Genomic DNA, 13,897 nt, shown 5'->3' on the forward strand with positions numbered 1-13,897 from the left:
AGGAGGGTGCGGGAATGAGAACTCTTACATCTTCGCGCTGGTTCCAGGGGAAGCCTCCGCAATGCAGCGTTCCGTGGGGGTGGGGGTGGGGTGGGGGTTGAGCCCGTATGGATATTCAAACGGGAAACGTAGCCACGTGCATTTCGGGGGTCCCAGAGTAATGCGACACGTGCATGAGAGAGGGATTCATTCGCGGGATGGAGACATGATGGTGACATAATGGAGACATGATGGAGCAAAGCACGAAGAGGTTTTGAGACACTCATGCGCATGCAGTTGTTTTACATAAGAAGATAATATCAGTATGTAAATCAATGTTTTCTTCCTTGTTATCCCGGTATCAGCCTTCATGCTTTCATGCACACGTAGAGTCGCGCTAACGGCCTCTTTATCTACAGCTCCACAATGTCCAGTAACCAGATCAAAAGTTCTCATTCACGAGAAGTTGTGTGTAAACCTTTGACTGTATGCTTGATCATGGGTTGTTTATGCATCGGCCAACTCCTCTCAGTGCCCATCCACTTGTGAAATCTGAGGATAAAATGCAGCGGGAGGAACACAAAAGAAAGGGCCTTGTGAGGAGAGAAGCGGGGACTTTGCCACTGACTTTGTCAGTAATGTTTTTATTCATTAATGCAGCCAGGTTTGGAGAACTTGGAGAGCAGATTTCTGGTTATTTGGTGGCCTCTTTCTTGCACATTCCAATTTCTGCTTTTAGTCAACTCAGTAAATGGCTAATGGTTGTTAAAATCAGATCTATTGCTCACTGATCTGAACTTTTTTATTATTCATTCATTATAAATGATTTATTATTGACACCCTTCTTGCAAGGTCCATTTAAGATTATATATCATGTAAAATCATCAAATCTCATGATTGTAAAATAATGCCAAAATATAACAAAACAAGTGACTCTACTGAATGTACATTACTTTCCTGGCCATTAAAAAATATAAAATGACATTTTCCTCATGACATAGTTCTGTTACTTTGATAACTATGCCTGTTGTTAGATGGCTCTGCTGTAAAAAGCACAATGTTTATACATCCAATTCATTCTGCAGTTTATTCCCTAAGCCCATGGAAAATAAAGACGCTTTCACTCTGTTTTGTAATGCAGAATGCCAAATTTACCCATTTGCATCTAGGAATGTTTCTCAGCTCGTCTAATGATGTACCCGTCTGATAATTAGCTTGTATTTGATATAACGCTGATGAAAGCGCACACACACACACTTCTTTTCTTTCATCATGCTCACATTATTGTGTAGCGCATGCCGGTGGTAGTTAAATGTACCCTCCCCCCCCCCCCCAAAACCGTTTCATTAGAATCAAAGATAAACACAACAAAGTATTGGGCTGTTTGGCAGGCAGCCGGTGCTTATGGGAAGCTCTGTGAAAGCCTGTCCATTGCACACACACACACACACACACACAAGCCGTCTTTTTCTCTTCCTGCCCCCGTCTTTCAAGCTTTTCTCTCACGTAGCCTCGTGCAGTTTATCTACCTTTCCCTGCCCCTCCTCCCCCACCTGTAGCTCTCCCACTACGCCTCTGGGTGCCTTTATCGCCGCTGTCTCATTCTTTTCCCATCATTACCCCCCCTTAGCCCTCTTGTCTCTCCATCCCTTGGCTTCAGTTTCCTCCCCCCCTCCCGCCTGAGGGTCCATCTCCACCGCTGGGATCCGGGGCCGAAGCACTCGATATCTGACACCTTGTCGCGCCGCGAGGAGGCCGCCCGGTGCTTTGTGCTGTTGACGCACTGATCCTCACCACTGCGTCGCGTAGAATTGGGAGTGTGTGAACGTGTCGCAGACTGTACCGGACGTACGTACTCCAATCGTTCATTTTAGCGCGTTTCCTCCTTCATCTGACCTCACAGTCAGTAAATGTGGTGTAATAACCCGTTACAACATTCTAAAACGAAGGGATCACGCTGAGTCCAAAATGAGAATTTCATCAACGTTTGGACGGTGGGGGTTTGGGGCTTTGTGTGAAGTGTATTAATAAAGCTGGAAGGTTTCTGTGGCTGCTGACGACAGCGAGACTCGGCCAGCGACAGTAAATCACCGCGCCCCGGGAGGCTCTTGTCAGCCTTCGTTATGAGTCCATATTTATTCAATCCCAAGTGCAACTGCGCTTCGTCGGGTGTGAACTCGTGGCTGCGACGCCGTTTGCTTTTGTTTTGTTTGTTTTTTCGTGGGCTTGAACATTTCGTCTTTGTGTTTTTTTGCAGCCTCGGGATGTTTATTTGGGGGCGTGTTTGAACTCGTACAACAGGAAAAAACGACCCCCTCCGACCCACCTCACTCAATCTGACCCCAATCTGACCCCTTCCGCCCCCCCAAACCCACCTCTTCGGGCCCCCAGAGCGGGAATGAGACGACGAGGGTTAGAAAAAAAGGGTAGAAGCGGTGTCTCTGTTTTTCACGGGGTTTGAATGGGATCATCGGACGGACAAAACATTTAACGGAGGGTCAAGGCGAGAACACGACTGCAGAGAAAGATAAAGGGAGAGAGAGAGAGAGAGAGAGAGAAATAGGCCCGGGAAACAATCAATGCCTTCCAATGCTCTCCGTGGGCGAGGTGAGTCACAAATGTGTGTTCGCACAATGGACGCCGCGGAGGTCAGCGGAGGTCAGCGCACAGCGGAGCAGTCGGGCCGCGTCGACGGAGCGACGGCTTTGTCCACGCGGCCCGCGATCGCAGCACAGCGAGGGTCAGTGAACTCCGTCGCTCCTCAAAGGTTCGCAGTTTGCCGCCGATTTATGGAAGAGGAGGAAGAAGAGTAAAGTGGATAAAACACAAGTCGGAGTGGCCAATACATCAGGTACAGACACTCAGCATGCACCTTGTATATTACTTAGGCCTAAAATGAGTTTATTTTTTTTATATTAAGTGAGAGATGGTGAATCTGTTTCCACTTGAATTACTTTTATACACAAATACAGGAAATAGAAGACTGAAGACTATTGACTGCCCTTTATACAAGATCAATTCGATTCTGCAGATTTTTTTGTTTTTGTGTCCTACTGTAATTGGCGGTAAAATGGAACTTTAGTGGCACAGCTTCAAGGATGGAGTTGACGTGTACCACCTGTGTATCACCAGCCATTACAAGTGGATTTTCTGTTTTTCTTTTCCCCCCCTCCGTTCCTCTCAGTCACACTCGCTGTGCCCTTCGATGCTTTTAGCTTCGGCTCTTCTCTCCCCAGCTGAGTACGCATCTGTCCTCTGCACTTTTAGCACAACTTCCTGTGACAGTTTCTGTGCCGTGTGTGTGTGTGTGTGTGTGAAGCAGTGTCCTCTAACTGCTCTCCATGTAGACGGCAGAGTGATGCAGGATGCTGCTCTAGCAGGGTCGTGGCTGCAGGCTTTCAGTGCCATGGATTGTTATTGTCAAGAGTTGGTGTGTACACAAACGACTGTGACACAAGGCCCCCCGCCCCCCCGTGCCGTCCCTCCCCCCCGCGGGCACACAACTTTGACCAGCTCACCTCTCTCAATTGCCCACTTCGTGCATGGCGAGTACCTGACCTGGCAGTGAGTGAGAGAGAGGACCGAAAATCTGACAGGCAGCGTCTGAAAGTACTCAACGGGCTCCTGCCTTTGCCCCGGCCGGACCACCCGTCAAACAAACCCACGTCGGGTTGTTCTTTTCCCGTGCTGCAATAACCCCCCCCCCCCCCCCACCGGACCCCACCCCGCCTCCCCTCCTCACCGTCTCCATCTGTTTCCATCAACCTCCCCTCACCTGGAGAAGCCTAATTGCCTGCCTGGACCCTGAGGATTCAGTGGTGTGTGCCCCCCCCCCCCCCCCCCCCCACATGAGATCTCCAAAACGGACTGTCAGGCTCTCAGCTGATGTGCCCTAATTGACCCTTGAGTGCTCTGGCAGAAGGGGGGGGGGGGGGGGACCACACCGGTGTTCAATGCCCGGCGCCTCGGGCTCTGTCTATTCATCACAAAATATTACGCTGACGCCGTGTTCCAAGTTCTTCTTCCCATAAATAAAATAATCCTCACAACGTCAGATGGGAGCATCGTGGTTCGCTGCTATTCGCAGTGATTTTCCTGCTTATCTTCAGTTCAGTCGGTTGGTCCCTCATTTATTCCGCAGCCATCAGTATTTTAGGAGTGTCTGGAGATCTTAAAGCCAACGCAATTACTATGAATGAGCATGGAATTCATATAAGGCTTTATTCCTGGATGACAAGGTGATTGTTGTCATTATGCAGTTTGTCTTTCTGTGTATTTTCTTTTACATGAAATTTGGACATTTTGTATATCAACCGCCATCTTTGAAGTGTGCCAATTTATTATTTGGGAATACATGTCAAAGGAGATATAATTCCACCCTTTACTCGCTACAATGCAATAACTAAAGGAGATTTCATATTAATCACGAGACCCTTCTTCGGGATATGACCTCACCTGAAATACAGCCGATGAGCCCTTTTTAAAGGACAGGTATGCTGGAGCCGCAGAGCTCTTTCTTTCAACTTCACCGCTCCAAAGATCAATATGGCCCCTCGAGGACGGGAGATAAGAAGTATTACTCAGCGGCGGTGTGTCAGCGTCACTTACCATCTGACCACAACCTCGGTCTCAATAAACATCAGCACTTTTTCAATCATTTATAAATTCCACTTCGTTTTCCGTAAAACCACGAAAGGAAGGAATTTTCCCTTCCCACCGGGCCATAGGGATGCCTTTTAGTTAGTGATGATGTTTTGATGAATTGTTAAAGTATGTTTCAAAGTTACATGAGTCTCGTAATTTTCTTCTAGCCTCCAAAGGTTGTTTTGCGCCATCCGGCAAACGTTCATCTGCGTATATATACGACCCACATTTTTGCCCATTCCCAGTAGTCTTCCTACCCCTCCATAATGCTTGGGGTCACCGCAAGCAGAGAAGCTCTGCTTTATATAACTACTCTGGTTTGATTATATACGCTCCTGATTGCAGAATGGGATCAAAACCATTGCAACGTCAATCGGTAAACCAGAAATGCTCCAGCTTGTGTTGCACACGGACTGGTTTAGCTCATTCAGACAATTTGAGCCCAACAACAGGACTTGAAGGTCCTTGAAAGTTGAAGAGCAGTCAAACACAATCAAGCAGCACCTGTTGAACACCCATTTTCCACCGTGGCATGATTCCTTCATAAAACTGCATATGATTATTGTCATGCTATCTTATTTAGAACTGATGTTCCCTACAACAAAATATATTCCTCTTACTGAGATGAATACACTGTAAATATCTGCTTTCAGGAATCCCGTTCCATCAAAAAAAAAAGGCATCATTTGTTTTTATATTATTTCTTACAAGAACAAAACCTCTCTCATTACAACTTTTGTTTAGTCATTTGCAGTCATTTTTCATTTGTGACTTGGCAACCCAAAGCCACTACGACTTTGAGGAAATTGCTCATCGCTGTGTGTAAGTTTCTGAGAGTGTAAACACTCACAAAATTAAATCAACACAAAGGCGCTTTTCCGTCATTGACTTTTTTCATGGGCGCACACAAGCACTGAGCCTCCTCTCAGCTCCTTTCATGTCCTTTATTTTTTTTCGATACTTCCATTTCAATTTTGTTTACACGCTGGTGTGTCTACCGCAATGCCTTCTGACCTTGGTGTGTCCCTCTCTGTTGTGTGAAGAGCCTTCAGTGTCTTTGAGGGTAGTCAAAAACCTTTCACATCACTACATTAAACAGCTAATGCATTAGCTAGCCAGGTAGGAGGAAGTGGCCCAGTACGCATTGGTACCGCATGTGCATTTGTGGACCTGCACATTTACAGAGGGGCTGGAGTGGTGCTTGGATGTGTGCTTGGCATGGGCGACTCAGGGGCAAGGTAAAGTAAAGCTGATGCAAAGAGAGCCCACGTCACTTTCACCCGCCAATCTTATGCCCCCGTAATCCCAGCGTTGTTGGACAGCCTGATGCGCGCGTGATGGCGTTCACGCATGCACCTCGTGTCTCGCCACAGTGTTTTCGATCGGCGAGCTCAGCCAAGTGTGGCCGAGTGCGTAGTTGATATTTCACGAGGTCGGATCAATGCCCTTCCAGGCTAACTTCAAAAATTGCCTTTTTATTGCTGTAGATCAAAAGGAAAGCAGGTGTGGATGAAGAGCACTCTGCAATGCCTCTCTTGTCTTCACCTCTACTTTGATTGCATATATCTATAGCTACTGAAAGGCTGCACTAATTAATGCATAGTAATGCAGCAGCAATACATTTTTTCAGCTTCTAAAATATTATTTACTGATTTTCTCTGTTTTTCAACCGAGCCCAGTTGGTTGGAATGTGCTGGCCATTATTCCTTTGAGAACGTTTTCTGTACTTGACTGTACACTGACCGGCACGTGTCATTACCTCACTTGATGTAAAATGGCGCTTTGGCGTGGTTATTTGTTACAAAAATCCATTTAAAATTTTTTACTAATCGATTGAGCCAAAAGAAATCACACCTGCGCTATGAAATGAATGGATCTTGGAAATCTCAGACTTGATTACAAACCCATTAAGTTGTAAAAACAGGACACCTCTTCAATCTCTAAACTTCCACCTCTTCACTCTCTGTGAACCCCCTGCTCAGCTCGCCCAACACACACCGCGTGGTTTTGAGGGTCGTGTCACTAGCTCCGCTCTGTATTGATTGTTGTTGGCGGCTCCCGGTCTGCTTTTTTTGAACATCAAGTCGTCAAACAGTCTCTCGTCTTCCACCTTGACTCAGAGGACGGACGCGCCGAGGCTGTCGTCCAAATCACACTAAAATATGGACAAACTGTCTTTGAAGTCAATGGAGAGATCGGAGGCGGGCTGAGAGCGAGAGCGCGACAGTTCAAAGCAAAGACTTTGCCATGTGTTGAATACCAATGGGTGGCTGCTATGCTAAATACATTATGTGTGTTGGCTCTTGATTATGTTCAAATCTGTGGTTCCAACCTGGTGCTGCACTGCTTTGAGAGCAAGCCAATCTCATGGAGTTGAAAAAAAAAAAGCTTTCCTCTCACGTCTTTGCGGGTTTGCTTTCAGGTTGAAGGTGATGAGAGGTTGGGCTTGCAATATTCTGATGAAGGTTGAAAGAGGAATCTAGCGAGTTGAGAGTCCCCACATGGCGCATGTGTTTGTGTGTGTGTGTGTGTGTGTGGATCCACTCATTATGGCAGCAGCCAGTTGTAAGCCAGCCGGCGTCAAATGCTTGTGCCAGCGGCTCTTTAAAAGAAATCAATTCAAGTGCAATTCTGCTTTGTGCTTACTCTATAATTTAATGGCCTCTTTTATCCAAAGTGATTTACAAAACAGAGAGTGCACTGAAAAAAGCCGGGGCCGATAAACATGGCAAGTGCAGCTTGGCAACAGAGCAAATGCAATCTTAATTTTTCTCTCATCTTCTGGGGGTGGGCGGGGGGGGGGGGGGGTTGGCAAAGTGAGAAAAAAAAAGACTGAATCACTTTTACACCGTTTGCTGCAATACGTCCGGACACGTCTCGAAGAGCTTCCCCTCCAGACGGACAGGCTTCGGGGGAGGAACACTGAAGTCATTGTGCAAGGACATTGTCCCCCCCCCCCCCCCCTCCCCCGTTCCCCTCGCTTAACAATTACATCTTTGTCACCGTTTTAGGGCTCGGGCGTGATGTGTTCACTTTTTCGCCACCGGCAGCTCCAACCCCACCGCAGCGCTTCGTCCTCCGGGCTCGGGCCGAGTGAGTGACAGCCGCGTCGCACCCGGCAGCAGACAGAGCCCCCGGCGGCGCGCAGTTAGCTCGGCAAACCTCGACGGCGTGGAGGCCCATTCCGTCGGATGTAATTGGACCCTGCGGGAGGGGGGAGGGGGGGGATGGAATGAGTCATCAACGTCAAAGAGAAGGAGCGGGTTCCGTTCGGGGACGAGTGAAAGATTGAAAGATGAAAGTTTGCCTCGCGTATGTTGCAGGGGAATAATAGTCTGGGAGAAGGGGGGGAGGAAGAGAGCCGACACCACATGTATCCATCGTGGAAAGGAAATGTGCAGCGTTCCCTCACGTCCATCGCTCTGCGGCTTTCTCTCCCCCCCCGCCCTTTTTTTTTTTTCAAGGGATGTTCTTTCAGCAGCCAAAGCACAGCGAGTACCAACCGACTTCCGGAGGAGCCTCGGTGCCAGCTCGGCGGTTTCGAGGCCCCCCCGAGGCGTCGTCCCCTTTCCGAGCGCGCGCCGAGGGATCCAGTTAAAAATCACAGGCCTCCACTTCTGACAGCGGGAGAACGGGTCAAATGTTGGACGGACACCCAGGGATCACGCTAACTCGTAAGGGTCACCAGATGAGTAAAAGGACCCAAAAAGACAGTTACATAAGATGAGTTTTTTCCTTCAGAATCAAACTTTTTTGTTTTTTTGTATGTTCATCCACATACAAGTTTTAATCAAATCATTCTTTGCAGCGAGTACTAGTTAAGACCTCTTGAACGAGAAAATGTATTTGTATCCTACAGGCCTACTTACTGTGGTTTTGAGGTGAAATCGTGCCACTGCACTGCCCCGAGGAATTTTGAGAGGGGGGGGGGGGGTAGTTCATCAAAGTTAAGCCTGTTATGTATGTGTGTGTGTGTGTGACGTCACAGCCGTGCACAGAACAGGGACCCGGGCTTACGCACACACACATACACACACACACACGCACACACACACACAAGCACGCACCAGAGGAACAAAACAGGCGTTACATAACCACAGACCATGACATGGCACTCGTCCCACAGAAAAACACCCTCTGGAGAGATGGAGGCAGCAGCCGAGGTGGGAGCTGTGGCCAAGAGAAGAAGGAAGTATTTGGTGTGAGAGTAAGAGAGATAGAGCCTATAAAACATCGGTGCGTGTTTACCTGAGGCGAGAGAAGGAGTTAAGAAAAAAAAAAATGAGGGAAGGTAGTCGAAAATAAAAGCTTTCGGAACTGGTGTTGTTGACTAACCGGCGGAAGATACACAAACAAATGCAGATGTTGGCATTGTGGCCTTCATAACCCCCCCCCCCCACCACACTCTCTCCTCCCCTCCCAAAAAAGGAAAAGCCTTTTCTGCTTCTTTAAGCGTCTTTCACCACCAAATCTTCCTCCAGACTTCAGTCTGCCTCGCCGACACGCGAAGACTTGAGAGGCCCTCGGATCGCGTCTCCCCCCTCAGCGTGAACCTTTCCAGAGAATGGGATCTGGTGCTGCTGCCCTTCCCTCTGTGGCTGGAATGCCCCCCTCCCCCCCCCCCCCCCCCCCCCACCACCACCAGGCCAGCTTGAGCTAAGCCAAGGGCTGGGGAGGGGAGGCAACCGCTCGGGATTTGAGTTGGGGTTCGTACATGATGGGATGTCCTCCTCATTAAGACGCCTGTCCCCCACCGTCCAGCCAATGGTGCTGATTGCACCAAAAGATTTCCTCACTGCAGAAGAAAAAAAGGCAGCCCGAGTTCAGACATTTTAAATTGACAGCTTCCTCGCGTGATGTTTCTTTTCTTATTTCTTGTTGTTTCCTCTGCGATATCTGACGTGCTTTTTCCCCGCTCTGCGATGCAAGGCTTGCGGTTTTTCTAATCTGCGTTCGGGTACACAGGGAGATTGGTATTTGCGTGCAAATTGCTTTTCCGTGGCCTCCGATGTGGGGCACGATAGCATGCTGTGTGAACGCTTGCTTGAGTTTTTTTTCATATTTTTTTAATTCTCCCCTTATTTCACCACTTTAGACCAAAACAAAACCCGATAGGCGGAACAGCGGCACTCCCACTGCATCGCTGCAGTAAAAGTCGAAAGTGTGTGAAAAAGAGGTCTGGGCGATGGAGGTGATGAGTTGTGGGGGGGGGGGGGGGGGGGGGGATAGACCTCCTGGAGTTTTTTTTTTTTTTTCAGCTCCTGGCAACCCAGCATCCTCCTCTTTCTTTCCCACAACCCGCCTTCTCTCTTCAGCCATCTCTCCGCCTCCTCCCCGCTGATGCCTCTGCTCCCAACACCCTTACTCGCACTCTTTCTTTCCTTCCTCCCTCTATTTCGTCCCCCGTCCCCCCCCCCCCCCACTCCCCCCATCGCTCCTCCTCCCTATTTCGGAGCCAGCTGTGTAAGTCTGCTAATGACGCTGAGAAAGCATGCTGTCAGCACATCCTGCGAGCCGCCGGGGCACGGTTACATAAGCTGGTTAACAGAGCAGGCCCGCTGCCACGTCAAGCCCTCATCATTATTGCGAGGGGGAGGGGGAGCAGAAATAGAGGAGAAGAGAAGGAGGAGGAAGAGGACGAAAGGGAAGGGGGAGAGGGTCGAAGGTGAAGGGAACATTTGCACACTCATTTTCCGCCCTCTGACTATCTTACACTTGGACTCCTTGTCATCTGCGAACACAAACTAATTTCTCGACCCCACATGCCCCTCTTTTCTTTCCCTCAGTCAATCATACACAAAAGCATGTTAAACCCACACTTCTGGGGGGGTGGGAGGGGGGGGCTCATCCTGCTCGGGGTGGGTTTTTTTAAGGCACCACTAGCAGTGCGATCCGGAGGGTCGCTCATCTCATACTATCAAGGGCCCCAATTAGAGCCATCAGGTAATTAAGCACAATTACAGGATTAACAGCGATGTTTGAGTTAAAAAAAAAAAGACAGAGAGACCTCCCACCACTTCCAGCCGGCGGCGTACAAAGAAAAACGTGCGGGCACACACACACACACACACACAGACACACACACACACACACACACCCGTCCCTTGCTTCTTCCCTTTTGTTTTTCATCTCCCAGCACTTCTGCGGCTCTGCTTGAATCTTTTAAGACCTTTTTCTTTTCTCTCCCGCATCCCTGCTTAAACCGCAGGTTTTCTTTTAACAATCCAAATCCCCCCCCCCCACCACCACCACCCCCCCAGATGTATTCTCCCCCATCTAATCTCTAATCTCTACATCAGCAGAAAGCAAGGTCATGTGGGACCGCGCGAAAAAAAAAAAAAGAAAAGAGAGAGAGGCCACCGTGTAGAACGCAGGAAATAATACGAGGGCAGAGTTTCAGCCCTCTAAGGGCTCCGTGGCCTAGCAGAACAAAGTCCTCTGCTTTATAACATTATTAACCCGCTAACAAAGAGAAATGAGCTGCTTGCGTGCAACAAATTGCCGCCCCCCCCCCCCCCCCACCCCCCCGCGAAAAACGAATGAAGCCTCACAAAAAACACCAACCCAGGGTCCGACGGACGCGGTGATCCATCTTGTACACGCCCACATGAACGATGCACGATACAGGTTCCCCCTGACCCAACTGCACTTCGATGGATAACGTCAAGTGTTGGGGGGGGGGGGGGGCGATGGGGGCTTGCTGTACGCGCGGGGCAGAGTTCTCTGCACAAATTAGCATGTGTAGAGATTTCTTTTGTGTTCTGGCCCTCTAGCTCAGTTTGAGTAATGGCCACTTTGGCAGGATGAAGTTAGAGCCCCCTCTGTGTGTGTGTGTGTGTGTGTGTATGTGTGTGCTGGAGGAGGGGAGTGTGTGTGTTTTTTTTGCCATAAATGATGAACTACTAAGCTCTCCCCCACACCCCTGAGCTCTGCATACACTTTGATTTGATTTCACATGGCATTGATTTGAATAAGTGCTTGTGGAACAAGACAAGAATTGGGACTTGCTCATGTCATCTTTGCCCGGTATTTGTAAGCGTCTGTCTGTCTGCATTTGATCTGTGCATGACTAAAACCTTATTTGCTTATTTGTTAGTGCGCTTGAGATGGGGGGAGTAAAGGGATGGAATGAATGGAGAAGTAGAAGGGCAGAGGGGAAAGAACATTGATGCACATGCACTAGCCTCTCTGTACTTTTTGTCCGCAATATTATGTAATATGAAAAAGAAAAAAAAAAAAAAAACGGGCACAGAGGGGTCTCAGCAAAAAAGCTGGAAGGATGGGGAAGCTGAAGAGAGTGGGGGGAAAAAGCTGAGGGAGCCAGACCTAGATATTGAGAGATGTATTACATTAATGAAATATGCTTCACCACAATATAGTGCACAGCCATTTAGGGATGTGCCTATGTCATTAGGCAAATTAAATCTTCTTAATGTTCTCTCTGTTTAGTAATGGAAGCTCCTCTGTCACCCTCCCCCTTCCTTCCCCTCTTTCCCTTTGCACTCCCTCTGTCTCTGTCTTGCTCCCTCTCGTGTCTCCCTCTGGCATCCCTGTGGTGCTCAGCGCGCCGCAGTCAGCTTTCGCTGTCTAGCGTACGCCACTAAAGCTCTAAGTACATCTTCCTGAGACTCTGTACTTAGCTGCGGTGCTGTCACTGCATTGCTGCAAAGCTCCCGCGACCCGAGCACAACACAGCACCAGCACAGGCATTTTCACTCCCGCTTGCCTCAAGTACTAGAATGGCAACAATCCCCCCCCCCCCCAAAAAAAATACATTTAACTGCAGGTGTCGGTTTGTGAGAATGAGCATCTTTCCTCGAAAGGAGCTGTAAATATGAGCTTGGTACTCTGCAGCGTTGGTTGTCAGCACCACAAACAGCTCCAGGCCCAGTCAGCCGGCGATGCAGCGCGGTTCAGCACCAAGGACAGCGCCTGCACACCCAGGCTGAATTACACCATGCAGCCACATGGAGAATTCAGATTTTTTTTAAAGCCAAAAACGTCTAAAAATTATGACCTCATGTATTATGGATGTTTTGCTCATTGGGAAAACAATCGGCCGCAGGCTGTAATAGTTATGTACAAACACTTATGTATTATAAACGAGCTTCTTGTTCCGTAGCGAGTAAAAGAACCCTTTTAAGTCTGTACCTTTTTTTTCTTTGTCTGCATACCATAAAACGCCTGGTTGCCCACTTTGCTGGTTAATGAGTCTTCTGGGAACACATCTGTGCAGGTGAACCACGATGGTAGCAACTCTTTGTTGTTAGTACTGTCATTTGTGTTGTTTTTTGAAGGCACTCATGGACAACCTGTTGTGTGGTTGCCGTGCGGTTTAGAACCGGTTGGCCCAGTAGGAGTCATAAACAAAATCATGAGGAAGGTCAGTATAAACTTAATGGAAATGTAATCAATGATTTTAGGAGATACAGCAGTTCTGTAATTTGATGCCATTAAAAACATTCCTATTCTCTCTAACGACTGTTTAACTCATTTTGTCCAGCCATCCTTGTTATTGGTCTCAAGTGGAGCCCCATGGCTCAAGCAATGAGACTAAAACATACTATGAAAGAGAACACTTTAATTTACTGTTTATTGATTTGTGTCTGGTAAATGTAGATCACCGCCTTGTTGTTTTGGTATTTTGGGATCTGTTCCCTATATGATGTCACACACTAGTTTATCGCTTCTGAGTACATGCATGCGCTCCCTGTACGTGGCAGGTACGCGTAACCCATGGGCATCCATTACACAGTACTGCAGCAGAAACAGAGGGAGGGGAAGGAAGTCGCAGAAATGGAGACAAAGATGCCACGAAAAAAAAATAAGAAAGGGAAAGCGAACAGTTTCAAGACGATGGAGGAAAAGAAGCAAAAAACAAGAATAGGAGCAGGACAGGCAGGACAATTGGAGTGTGTCTGTCCCAGGAAAGTATGTGCAGTTACATCTCACTACCTGAGAGGGGCGGCAGAGATGCAGCTTTCCTGTGGCTACTTCCTATGCCCCTATTTACACAGACCAACACACACTGGCCATCCTTTTGCTCCCCCAAACAAAAGTCACACTTTCCTCTCTGCTTTTTCCTTTCACGCCTCACATTTAAAACAAAAAAGAAATGCCGTGGAGCTGACGAGACGCGGCTCTCCTCCCGAGCGGACCGCCCAACGAGCAGACAGCCGCCTCCCCCCCCCCCCGAGAGCCGGCCCCCTCCACCACTTTCAGTCATCTAGTCAGCGTTGAACTAGCAGGTGATCTGCACTGACAGTGTGAAGGC

Source organism: Pungitius pungitius, chromosome 2 (genome assembly GCF_949316345.1).
Source record: "Pungitius pungitius chromosome 2, fPunPun2.1, whole genome shotgun sequence".
NCBI lineage: Eukaryota > Metazoa > Chordata > Actinopteri > Perciformes > Gasterosteidae > Pungitius > Pungitius pungitius.